The following is a 14,068-nucleotide window of genomic DNA, read 5'->3' as shown; positions in this document are numbered from 1 at the left end:
CAGAAGCAGCCTTGTCGTCGTTGATTGCTGGACCTGCGGCAACGCAGAGAGAGGGGTCGGAAGAAGAGGAGTCAGAGGAGGAAGGTAGCTTTGAGGAGGTGGAAGACCAACCACAGCAGGCATCCCAGGGGGCTTGTTGTCACCTTTCAGGGACCCTTGGTGTTGTACGTGACTGGGTGGAGGAAGAGACCTTCAATGACGTCAGTGAGGACAAGGAACATGGCTAGCTTGGTATCCAACCTTGTGCAAATGGAGAGTTTGCGGTTGTGCAAATGGACTGTTTGCGGTGCGTTAAACGGGGAGTTTGGTCTGTCAGAGTTTGGTCTGTCACTGTGAAGCGGGCGTAACCCTTACACTACCTGATCGATATAACATCATACCTGATGTTTTAAAGCACGTTATTCCAAACAATTTAAGAATGTTTGGTGATTTATGCCCTTTATGGATTAAAACCTGACTCTGTGTCAACTACGTAAATTTACCATGGGAGTTTTGCCATGGATCCCCCCTCTGGCATGCCACAGTCCAGGTGTTAGTCCCCATCACTATTGTGGCCAGAAAGAGTCCCTGTGGGTTTTAAAATTCGCCTGCCTACTGAAGTCTATGGCGGTTCGCCCGTTCGCGAACATTTGCGAAAACTCGCGTTCGCCGTTCGAGAATGGAAATTTTTTTGTTTGCGACATCTCTATTTATTACCACTGGGATAACAATAGGGGGGCCTTATTTCTACTAGGGGCTCTGTAAGGACTTTATTAACACCGGAGGGCTCTACTACTAATGGAGGCACTCTTGGGGAGTACTATCACTATCACAAGTTTAGTTTTGGCTGCTACCTGTTAGGCACGTCTGGCTCTGACGTTGCCCAGGCTTAGACTGCGCTCAACTAGAACTGCAACCCCTGCCTTCTGATAGGAAGCAGGACTGGGCCACATCTACCCAAAGGGGGGAGAATAGAATGGTGAGTTCCATTCTGTCTAGAGATCTCTCTCTCTGCCAGCTGCACATCACCACTTGCTGGTAAACCAAGCATATTACATGTACAAAACAGTTACATAACAATAATATCAATGCACAATGGCGAAAGACCTGGAAATAAACACAAAATGACATTCATGTTAATCATTAGAGACAGTAGCAGAGTGCAGAAATTGTAATACCACTCCGGGTATTAAACACATACTTAGTGCACTGCCATCCTTCGATTGCCACTACTGGGATCTTTTTTCAGAAGCTACAAGAGAGCTGCAGCTGAAATGACAGACCCCCTGAGCTGCCAGCTTGAAATAAATCTAGCAGAACAATTAAATCAATTACTAGGGAAATCGCTGGATCTATGTTTGGTGCAGAGCTGGTTCTATCTTTGCTAGAAAGAGGTTATCATCTATTATATGATGTCTGGTTTTCATTTTTAACATTAGTTATGGGAAACCCCATTAAGAAGTAATGATAACTGCATGGGCCTGGTCTAGTTGTTTTTGCTTGTAGGGGGTCTGCTCATGGGTCTGAATTAATTTTATGGTTTAGTCCCCAAATTTTTTTTCGCCATCTGGGGTCAAATATCAATTATCGACTGTCTGGATTTACAAACCGGATTCCCAAAAAGTTGGGACACTATACAAATCGTGAATAAAAACTGAATGCAATGATGTGGAGATGGAAAATGTCAATATTTTATTTGTAATAGAACGTAGATGACAGATCAAACATTTAATCCGAGTAAATGTATCATTTTAAAGGAAAAATGCGTTGATTCAAAATTTCACGGTGTCAACAAATCCCAAAAAAGTTGGGACAAGTAGCAATAAGAGGCTGGAAAAAGTAAATTTGAGCATAACGAACAGCTGGAAGACCAATTAACACTAATTAGGTCAATTGGCAACATGATTGGGTATAAAAAGAGCTTCTCAGAGTGGCAGTGTCTCTCAGAAGCCAAGATGGGTAGAGGATCACCAATTCCCACAATGTTGCGCAGAAGGATAGTGGAGCAATATCAGAAAGATGTTACCCAGCGAAAAATTGCAAAGACTTTGCATCTATCATCATCAACTGTGCATAACATCATCCGAAGATTCTGAGAATCTTGAACAATCTCTGTGCATAAGGGTCAAGGCCGTAAAACCATACTGGATGCCCGTGATCTCCGGGCCCTTAAACGACACTGCACCACAAACAGGAATGCTACTGTAAAGGAAATCACAGAATGGGCTCAGCAATACTTCCAGAAACCATTGTCAGTGAACACAATCCACCGCGCCATCCGCCGTTGCCAGCTGAAACTCTACAGTGCAAAGAAGAAGCCATTTCTAAGCAAGATCCACAAGCTCAGGCGTTTTCACTGGGCCAGGGATCATTTAAAATGGAGTGTGGCAAAATGGAAGACTGTTCTGTGGTCAGACGAGTCACAATTCGAAGTTCTTTTTGGAAATCTGGGACGCCATGTCATCCGGACCAAAGAGGACAAGGACAACCCAAGTTGTTATCAACGCTCAATTCAGAAGCCTGCATCTCTGATGGTATGGGGTTGCATGAGTGCGTGTGGCATGGGCAGCTTGCATGTCTGGAAAGGCACCATCAATGCAGAAAAATATATTCAGGTTCTAGAACAACATATGCTCCCATCCAGACGTCATCTCTTTCAGGGAAGACCCTGAATTTTTAAACAAGATAATGCCAGACCACATTCTGCATCAATCACAAAATCATGGCTGCGTAGGAGAAGGATCCGGGTACTGAAATGGCCAGTCTGCAGTCCAGATCTTTCACCTATAGAAAACATTTGGCGCATCATAAAGAGGAAGGTGTAACAAAGAAGGCCCAAGACGATTGAACAGTTAGAGGCCTGTATTAGACAAGAATGGGTGAGCATTCCTATTTCTAAACTTGAGAAACTGGTCTCCTCGGTCCCCAGACGTCTGTTGAGTGTTGTAAGAAGAAGGGGAGATGCCACACAGTGGTGAAAATGGCCTTGTCCCAACTTTTTGGGGATTTCTTGACACCATGAAATTCTGATTCAACATATTTTTCCCTTAAAATGGTACATTTTCTTGCATTCAGTATTTATTCACGATTTGTATAGTGTCCCAACTTTTTTGGAATCCGGTTTGTAAATTTGAAATCTGTTGACTGAATTTAGTTTGGGGCGTGGAAACTCAGTATATGTCTTGCAATATTTTTAACTAGGGTAAGGTGTCTTAAGTACCCAGTGGCTGCCAGCTATTAGCTGGAGAAGACTAGGGTGTGCTCATTGGCCTTTTAAGAGCCAGAGAGCACATGCATGCACTAGGGACAGACCTGAGGAAACTGGCAGAGCAGCACAGGTCACAGCCTGCAGAAGGAGAAGACACATGGGACACCTCCGTGGGAAGAGGAGGTCCGGACCATCAGGACAGCAGAGAAGCCAGCTAGGTCAGTAATGTGACACCTGTACCCGCTAGGAGGTTGGGGGCAGGAACTTCTTTAGAAGCACTAAGGCATCAGTATTCGCCAGAGGCTTCCAGGATCTCTCCTCAGGACCAAAGCCCTTAGAATCCACTACGAAAAAAACATCTTGCTTCTGGACCTCTCCATGCTCACGATGTCCTTCACTTCATGCACATCTTCAGAATTAACTGGAAAGGCAGCAGAGGTTGAACCTCTGGGATAGCAATTGAAGAACATCGGCTTAAGAAGAAGGCCATCAAATGAATTAGGTATCTGTCAGGATAACGACTACTGTCACACGCAAACAGGGATAGTGCAGCTGTAAACTGCCTAGACCCACTATCCCTACCCACTTGTTCGATCACCCTACATAGTGACCCACAACTGGACAACAGTCCCTATACTGCGATATGTGAAGGGGCAACACATAAACAGGGATAAACAGGTGCACAAACACAATAAGAGTAGTCATACGGCAAAAGGGTGAAAAGCTAGACAGTCAGCACAGTTCAAATACGCCAGAGGCAAATAAGAAAACCAAAAAATGCCAAGAAATCAGGAAGGAGCTCAATTCAATACCAGAATGCCAAAAGCCAAAACCGTAGTCCCAAGTCAAATCCTGAACATTACATCCATTGCTTGGAACAGTAGGGGGAACCAGATAAGAAAGAAGCCTTTATACTCCAGGAACAGTAGCTCACACCAGTGTGCAGGTGTGCCGGGTGGAGCTGCTATCTGTGCGCCTTGACGTTCGGGAGCACTGGCGCTTCAGCGTCAGTGAGGGCAGGTCGGCACTCATGGTTCCCCGGCAGCAGGACTTTGCTGCTGCATGGAGGCAACAGCAGCCAGAGAAACCCTGAAAGCACCCCCCCCCCCCCCCCAAGAGGGACTCCCTAAATAGGAGCAGGTTTATCAGGATGAAACTTGTTGAACCTTTTAACCAATCAATCAGCATTAGAGATGAGCGAATGGAATCAGACAAAGTGGAATTCGATCCTAATTTGATTCACAACAAATGCGAATTTCCACGCACTTTGTAGTAACAAATCAAAATTTTTCCTAAAATGGCGGCTACAATGCCGGCTACACGTGTGAGAACAAGGAACTCTGGGAAGGCGGGCTGACCCATAATGCCATGCATGCAGCCAATCAGCAGCCAGCCAGCCCTGTAATGTCACAGCCCTATAAATATGGCGGCCATCTTAGAGTCAGACATCTTTCAGTGTTCTGACTGCAGGGACAGATGTGAGAGGGTGCTAGGGACAGCAATAGGAAAAACCTCATTGTGAAAAAAAACACCCTGAAAAAACGATTTATAAGTGCAAGGAAAGGATAGGGAGGAATTATTTCACAGCATTTTAGTGTAGCGAGAGACATCCGAAGGCGCTAGGGACAGTGCCAGAAAAGCGATTTTACAAATGCAGGGAAAGGATAGGGAGGAATCATTTCACAGCATCTTAGTGCAGGGAGAGACGTCTGAATTCACTAGGGACAGTGCTAGAAAAACCTCATTGTGCAAAAAAAAAGCGCTTTACAAGCGCAGGGAAACATTATTTGGGGATCCAAATAGCCATTATACAGCTCTGGCATTCCAGCAATTTGTTCTTGTTATTGGGGTGCAAGTGCTATGTTGAAAAGCCTTTAGTGGCTTATATCTGTGGAAAAAGAAACACATATACACATTTTACTTCTGCAGTTATTTGTGTTGAAAGAGTTTAGTGGCCTATTTCAGTACAAAAAGGAAAAATATATACGCACTTCACTGTTGCATTTTTTTGTGGTTAAAGACTTTAGTGGCCTATTTCAGTACAAAACTAAAAACATATACACATTTCACTTCTGCAGTTATATGTGGTGAAAGCATTCAGTGTCCTATCTCAGTACAAAAAGGAAAAAAGTATACACACTTCACTGTTGCATTTATTTGTGGTGAAAGACTTTAGTGGCCAATTTCAGTACAGAAAGAAAACAATATACGCACTTCATTGTTGCAGTTATTTATGGCGAAAGCGTTTAGTGGCCTATTTCAGTACAAAAAGAAAAATATATTTTCAGTTCATGTCGGCGGTTATATGTCTTGAAAGCGTTTAGTGGCCTATTTCACTACAAAAAGAAAAATATATTCTCAGTTCACATCGGCAGTTATATGTGTTGAAAGCATGGCTGAGAGTCAGCAGGGTGGCAGCAGTGGGAGGTCGGGAGACAAACGTGCCTGGGGTAGACCACCGGTTTCGCAGCAGCCTACCTGCCATTGAAGTAGTGTGCAGGGGTTCATGAAAGCAGCGGGGGTAGCAGTCAGTCAGTGCAGCGGTTATTTGTGTTATTTTAGTTTAATAATTTTTATAACGACCTATCCCCACAGAAGAGCGTTGTAAAAATAAGTAAATAAAAACTGTGCCAAAACAACCAATTTTTTGGTCTCCTTGCCCCATAAAGGGTAATAATAAATTATCAAAAGATCATATGTACCCAAAGATGGCACCAATAAAAATGTTAACTCTTCCTGCAAAAAAACAAGCCCCTTTCCAAGGCAATCGAAAAATATAATGATATAGAATGATCAAAAATCATATGTACCCCAAAATAATACCAATAAAACTGTCACCTTATCCTGTAGTTTCCCAAATGGGGTCACTTTTTGGGAGTTTCTTCTGTAGGGGTGCATCTGGGGGGCTTCAAATGGGACATGGTGTCTAAAAACCAGTCCAACAAAATCTACATACCTTCCAAAAAACATGCGGCTTTCTTTTCTTTCTGCGCCCTGCCGTGCGCCCTTACAGCAGTTTACCACCACATATGGGTCGTTTCTGTAAACTGGAGAATCAGGGTAATAGATATTGAGTTTTGTTTGGCTGTTAACCCTTGATGTGTTACAGATTTTTTTTTATTAAAATGGTAGAGGTAGGTGGAGCGTCCTTAAAATTTATTTTAGGGATTTAGGTCAAAAGCTTATGGCAAGGACCTAAAAGGTAGTGTTTTCCAAAATACTACTGCAGTGACAAGGAACGGGTACGCTGACGCCACTTATGCAGTGGGCCAGAATACAGGTGGATAATAGTCTATATTTGTTAGTGACGCCAATTGCAGCGTGCGCAGGGTACTACCCCAGGGCCCTTCCAAGGTGTTAACGCACGTCCCAGATTAGCAATGCCAGAGTGGGGTAATGACTTACAATTAGAGTTGAGCGAACACCTGGATGTTCGGGTTCGAGAAGTTCGGCCGAACATCCCGGAAATGTTCGGGTTCGGGATCCGAACCCGATCCGAACTTCGTCCCGAACCCGAACCCCATTGAAGTCAATGGGGACCCGAACTTTTCGGCACTAAAAAGGCTGTAAAACAGCCCAGGAAAGAGCTAGAGGGCTGCAAAAGGCAGCAACATGTAGGTAAATCCCCTGCAAACAAATGTGGATAGGGAAATGAATTAAAATAAAAATTAAATAAATAAAAATTAACCAAAATCAATTGGAGAGAGGTTCCATAGCAGAGAATCTGGCTTCCCGTCACCCACCACTGGAACAGTCCATTCTCAGATATTTAGGCCCCGGCACCCAGGCAGAGGAGAGAGGTCCCGTAACAGAGAATCTGTCTTCATGTCAGCAGAGAATCAGTCTGCATGTCATAGCAGAGAATCAGGCTTCACGTCAGCCACCAGTGCAACAGTCCATTGTCATATATTTAGGCCCAGCACCCAGGCAGAGGAGAGAGGTCCCGTAACAGAGGATCTGTCTTCATGTCAGCAGAGAATTAGTCTGCATGTCATAGCAGAGAATCAGGCTTCACGTCAGCCACCACTGCAACAGTCCATTGGCATATATTTAGGCCCAGCACACACACAGGCAGAGGAGAGAGGTCCCGTAACAGAGAATCTGGCTTCATGTCAGCAGAGAATCAGTCTGCATGTCATAGCAGAGAATGAGGCTTCACGTCAGCCACCACTGCAACAGTCCATTGGCATATATTTAGGCCCAGCACCCAGGCAGAGGAGGGAGGTCCCGTAACAGAGAATCTGTCTTCATGTCAGCAGAGAATTTGTCTGCATGTCATAGCAGAGAATGAGGCTTCACGTCAGCCACCACTGCAACAGTCCATTGGCATATATTTAGGCCTAGCACACAGGCAGAGCAGAGAGGTCCCGTAACAGACAATCTGGCTTCATGACAGCAGAGAATCAGTCTGCATGTCATAGCAGAGAATGAGGCTTCACGTCAGCCACCACTGCAACAGTCCATTGGCATATATTTAGGCCTAGCACACAGGCAGAGCAGAGAGGTCCCGTAACAGACAATCTGGCTTCATGTCAGCAGAGAATTAGTCTGCATGTCATAGCAGAGAATCAGGCTTCACGTCAGCCACCACTGCAACAGTCCATTGTCATAAATTTAGGCCCAGCACCCAGGCAGAGGAGAGAGGTCCCGTAACAGACAATCTGGCTTCATGTCAGCAGAGAATTAGTCTGCATGTCATAGCAGAGAATCAGGCTTCATGTCAGCCACCACTGCAACAGTCCATTGGCATATATTTAGGCCTAGCACACAGGCAGAGGAGAGGTTCATTCAACTTTGGGTAGCATCGCAATATAATGGTAAAATGAAAATAAAAATAGGATTGAATGAGGAAGTGCCCTGGAGTCCAATAATATATGGTTATGGGGAGGTAGTTAATGTCTAATCTGGACAAGGGACGGACAGGTCCTGTGGGATCCATGCCTGGTTCATTTTTATGAACGTCAGCTTGTCCACATTGGCTGTAGACAGGCGGCTGCGTTTGTCTGTAATGACGCCCCCTGCCGTGCTGAATACACGTTCAGACAAAACGCTGGCTGCCGGGCAGGCCAGCACCTCCAAGGCATAAAAGGCTAGCTCTGGCCACGTGGACAATTTAGAGACCCAGAAGTTGAATGGGGCCGAACCATCAGTCAGTACGTGGAGGGGTGTGCACACGTACTGTTCCACCATGTTAGTGAAATGTTGCCTCCTGCTAACACGTTGCGTATCAGGTGGTGGTGCAGTTAGCTGTGGCGTGTTGACAAAAGTTTTCCACATCTCTGCCATGCTAACCCTGCCCTCAGAGGAGCTGGCCGTGACACAGCTGCCTTGGCGACCTCTTGCTCCTCCTCTGCCTTGGCCTTGGGCTTCCACTTGTTCCCCTGTGACATTTGGGAATGCTCTCAGTAGCGCGTCTACCAACGTGCGCTTGTACTCGCGCATCTTCCTATCACGCTCCAGTGCAGGAAGTAAGGTGGGCACATTGTCTTTGTAGCGTGGATCCAGCAGGGTGGCAACCCAGTAGTCCGCACAGGTTAAAATGTGGGCAACTCTGCTGTCGTTGCGCAGCAGCATGTAGTCGCTCATGTGTGCCAGGCTGCCCAGGGATAAGGACAAGCTGTCCTCTGTGGGAGGCGTATCGTCATCGTCCTGCCTTTCCCCCCAGCCACGCACCAGTGATGGACCCGAGCTGCGTTGGGTGCCACCCCGCTGTGACCATGCTTCATCCTCATCCTCCTCCACCTCCTCCTCATCCTCGTCCTCCTCGTCCTCCAGTAGTGGGCCCTGGCTGGCCACATTTGTACCTGGCCTCTGCTGTTGCCAAAAACCTCCCTCTGAGTCACTTCGAAGAGACTGGCCTGAAAGTGCTAAAAATGACCCCTCTTCCTCCTCCTCCTCCTCCTCCTCCTGGGCCACCTCCTCTTCCATCATCGCCCTAAGTGTTTTCTCAAGGAGACATAGAAGTGGTATTGTAACGCTGATAACGGTGTCATCGCCACTGGCCATGTTGGTGGAGTACTCGAAACAGCGCAACAGGGCACACAGGTCTCGCATGGAGGCCCAGTCATTGGTGGTGAAGTGGTGCTGTTCTGTAGTGCGACTGACCCGTGCGTGCTGCAGCTGAAACTCCACTATGGCCTGCTGCTGCTCGCACAGTCTGTCCAGCATGTGCAAGGTGGAGTTCCACCTGGTGGGCACGTCGCATATGAGGCGGTGAGCGGGAAGGCCGAAGTTACGCTGTAGCGCAGACAGGCGAGCAGCAGCAGGATGTGAACGCCGGAAGCGCGAACAGACGGCCCGCACTTTATGCAGCAGCTCTGACATGTCGGGGTAGTTGTGAATGAACTTCTGCACCACCAAATTCAGCACATGCGCCAAGCAAGGGATGTGCGTCAAATTGGCTAGTCCCAGAGCTGCAACGAGATTTCGCCCATTATCACACACCACCAGGCCGGGCTTGAGGCTCACCGGCAGCAACCACTCGTCGGTCTGTTGTTCTATACCCCGCCACAACTCCTGTGCGGTGTGGGGCCTGTCCCCCAAACATATGAGTTTCAGAATGGCCTGCTGACGTTTACCCCGGGCTGTGCTGAAGTTGGTGGTGAAGGTGTGTGGCTGACTGGATGAGCAGGTGGAAGAAGAGGAGGAGGAAGCCGAGAAGGAGGAGGTGGCAACAGGAGGCAAAGAATGTTGCCCTGCGATCCTTGGCGGCGGAAGGACGTGCGCCAAACAGCTCTCCGCCTGGGGCCCAGCTGCCACTACATTTACCCAGTGTGCAGTTAGGGAGATATAGCGTCCCTGGCCGTGCTTACTGGTCCACGTATCTGTGGTTAGGTGGACCTTGCCACAGATGGCGTTGCGCAGTGCACACTTGATTTTATCGGATACTTGGTTGTGCAGGGAAGGCACGGCTCTCTTGGAGAAGTAGTGCCAGCTGGGAACAACATACTGTGGGACAGCAAGCGACATGAGCTGTTTGAAGCTGTCTGTGTCCACCAGCCTAAATGACAGCATTTCATAGGCCAGTAGTTTAGAAATGCTGGCATTCAGGGCCAGGGATCGAGGGTGGCTAGGTGGGAATTTACGCTTTCTATCAAATGTTTGTGAGATGGAGAGCTGAACGCTGGCGTGTGACATGGTTGAGACGCTTGGTGACGGAGGTGGTGGTGGTGGTGTTGGTGGTACATCCCCTGTTTGCTGGGCGGCAGGTGCCAACGTTCCTCCAGAGGCGGAGGAAGAGGCCGAGGCGGCAGCAGCAGAATAGGCCGAGGCGGCAGCAGCAGAAGAGGTAGCAGGGGGAGCCTGAGTGACTTCCTTGGTTTTAAGGTGTTTACTCCACTGCAGTTCATGCTTTGCATGCAGGTGCCTGGTCATGCAGGTTGTGCTCAGGTTCAGAACGTTAATGCCTCGCTTCAGGCTCTGATGGCACAGCGTGCAAACCACTCGGGTCTTGTCGTCAGCACATTGTTTGAAGAAGTGCCATGCCAGGGAACTCCTTGAAGCTGCCTTTGGGGTGCTCGGTCCCAGATGGCGGCGGTCAGTAGCAGGCGGAGTCTCTTGGCGGCGGGTGTTCTGCTTTTGCCCACTGCTCCCTCTTTTGCTACGCTGTTGGCTCGGTCTCACCACTGCCTCTTCCTCCGAACTGTGAAAGTCAGTGGCACGACCTTCATTCCATGTGGGGTCTAGGACCTCATCGTCCCCTGCATCGTCTTCCACCCAGTCTTGATCCCTGACCTCCTGTTCAGTCTGCACACTGCAGAAAGACGCAGCAGTTGGCACCTGTGTTTCGTCATCATCAGAGACATGCTGAGGTGGTATTCCCATGTCCTCATCATCAGGAAACATAAGTGGTTGTGCGTCAGTGCATTCTATGTCTTTCACCGCTGGGGAAGGGCTAGGTGGATGCCCTTGGGAAACCCTGCCAGCGGAGTCTTCAAACAGCATAAGAGACTGCTGCATAACTTGAGGCTGAGACAGTTTCCCTGGTATGCATGGGGGTGATGTGACAGACTGATGGGGTTGGTTTTCAGGCGCCATCTGTGCGCTTTCTGCAGAAGACTGGGTGGGAGATAATGTGAACGTGCTGGATCCACTGTCGGCCACCCAATTGACTAATGCCTGTACCTGCTCAGGCCTTACCATCCTTAGAACGGCATTGGGCCCCACCATATATCGCTGTAAATTCTGGCGGCTACTGGGACCTGAGGTAGTTGGTACACTAGGACGTGTGGATGTGGCAGAACGGCCACGTCCTCTCCCAGCACCAGAGGGTCCACTAACACCACCACGACCATGTCCACGTCCGCGTCCCTTACTAGATGTTTTTCTCATTGTTATGGTTCACCACAACAACAAATATATTATTTGGCCCAATGTATTGTATTCAAATTCAGCGGGATATAAATTTGAGGCCTAGTATTTAGGCGCTGGGTGACCGGTATGGATTTAGTGACAGAATTAGACTTGGAAATGCACAGAAGCGTGTGTGTGAAGTTATTCTGAATGACCCTATGTGCACCTTCAATATGATCTACCCTTTTAGGGATAGATTTCAAATAGCTCTGATATAGCAGAAACGACTAAATTATGAAATTGCTAAATTGGGAATTGTATTTCAACCCAGAACAAAAAATGTGCTTTGACGGACACTAAATAACTTTCCCAGCCACAACAGGACAGCGGTAACGAGAGATTTAGCGGGATATAAATTTGAGGCCTAGTATTTAGGCGCTGGGTGACAGGTATGGGTTTAGTGACAGAATTAGATTTGGAAATGCACAGTAGCGGGTGTGTGAAGTTATTCTGAATGACCCTATGTGCACCTTGAATATTATATACCCTTTTAGGGATAGATTTCAAATAGCTCTGATATAGCAGAAACCACTAAATTATGAAATTGCTAAATTGGGAATTGTATTTCAACCCAGAACAAGAAATGTGCTTGAACGGACACTAAATAACTCGCCCAGCTACAGCACTAAGGACAGATTTAGCGGGATATAAATTTGAGGCCTAGTATTTAGGCGCTGGGTGACAGGTATGGGTTTAGTGCCAGAATTAGACTTGGAAATACACAGTAGCGGGTGTGTGTGAAGTTATTCTGAATGACCCAATGTGCACCTTGAATATTATATACCCTTTTAGGGATAGATTTCAAATAGCTCTGATATAGCAGAAACCACTAAATTATGAAATTGCTAAATTGGGAATTGTATTTCAACCCAGAACAAGAAATGTGCTTGAACGGACACTAAATAACTCGCCCAGCTACAGCACTAAGGACAGATTTAGCGGGATATAAATTTGAGGCCTAGTATTTAGGCGCTGGGTGACAGGTATGGGTTTAGTGACAGAATTAGACTTGGAAATACACAGTAGCGGGTGTGTGTGAAGTTATTCTGAATGACCCAATGTGCACCTTGAATATTATATACCCTTTTAGGGATAGATTTCAAATAGCTCTGATATAGCAGAAACCACTAAATTATGAAATTGCTAAATTGGGAATTGTATTTCAACCCAGAACAAAAAATGTGCTTTGACGGACACTAAATAACTTTCCCAGCCACAACAGGACAGCGGTAACGAGAGATTTAGCGGGATATAAATTTGAGGCCTAGTATTTAGGCGCTGGGTGACAGGTATGGGTTTAGTGACAGAATTAGATTTGGAAATGCACAGTAGCGGGTGTGTGAAGTTATTCTGAATGACCCTATGTGCACCTTGAATATTATATACCCTTTTAGGGATAGATTTCAAATAGCTCTGATATAGCAGAAACCACTAAATTATGAAATTGCTAAATTGGGAATTGTATTTCAACCCAGAACAAGAAATGTGCTTGAACGGACACTAAATAACTCGCCCAGCTACAGCACTAAGGACAGATTTAGCGGGATATAAATTTGAGGCCTAGTATTTAGGCGCTGGGTGACAGGTATGGGTTTAGTGCCAGAATTAGACTTGGAAAAACACAGTAGCGGGTGTGTGTGAAGTTATTCTGAATGACCCAATGTGCACCTTGAATATTATATACCCTTTTAGGGATAGATTTCAAATAGCTCTGATATAGCAGAAACCACTAAATTATGAAATTGCTAAATTGGGAATTGTATTTCAACCCAGAACAAGAAATGTGCTTGAACGGACACTAAATAACTCGCCCAGCTACAGCACTAAGGACAGATTTAGCGGGATATAAATTTGAGGCCTAGTATTTAGGCGCTGGGTGACAGGTATGGGTTTAGTGACAGAATTAGACTTGGAAATACACAGTAGCGGGTGTGTGTGAAGTTATTCTGAATGACCCAATGTGCACCTTGAATATTATATACCCTTTTAGGGATAGATTTCAAATAGCTCTGATATAGCAGAAACCACTAAATTATGAAATTGCTAAATTGGGAATTGTATTTCAACCCAGAACAAAAAATGTGCTTTGACGGACACTAAATAACTTTCCCAGCCACAACAGGACAGCGGTAACGAGAGATTTAGCGGGATATAAATTTGAGGCCTAGTATTTAGGCGCTGGGTGACAGGTATGGGTTTAGTGACAGAATTAGATTTGGAAATGCACAGTAGCGGGTGTGTGAAGTTATTCTGAATGACCCTATGTGCACCTTGAATATTATATACCCTTTTAGGGATAGATTTCAAATAGCTCTGATATAGCAGAAACCACTAAATTATGAAATTGCTAAATTGGGAATTGTATTTCAACCCAGAACAAGAAATGTGCTTGAACGGACACTAAATAACTCGCCCAGCTACAGCACTAAGGACAGATTTAGCGGGATATAAATTTGAGGCCTAGTATTTAGGCGCTGGGTGACAGGTATGGGTTTAGTGCCAGAATTAGACTTGGAAAAACACAGTAGC

Source organism: Bufo gargarizans, chromosome 2 (genome assembly GCF_014858855.1).
Source record: "Bufo gargarizans isolate SCDJY-AF-19 chromosome 2, ASM1485885v1, whole genome shotgun sequence".
Taxonomy (NCBI): Eukaryota; Metazoa; Chordata; class Amphibia; order Anura; family Bufonidae; genus Bufo; species Bufo gargarizans.
Note: the sequence above shows the minus strand (reverse complement) of the source record.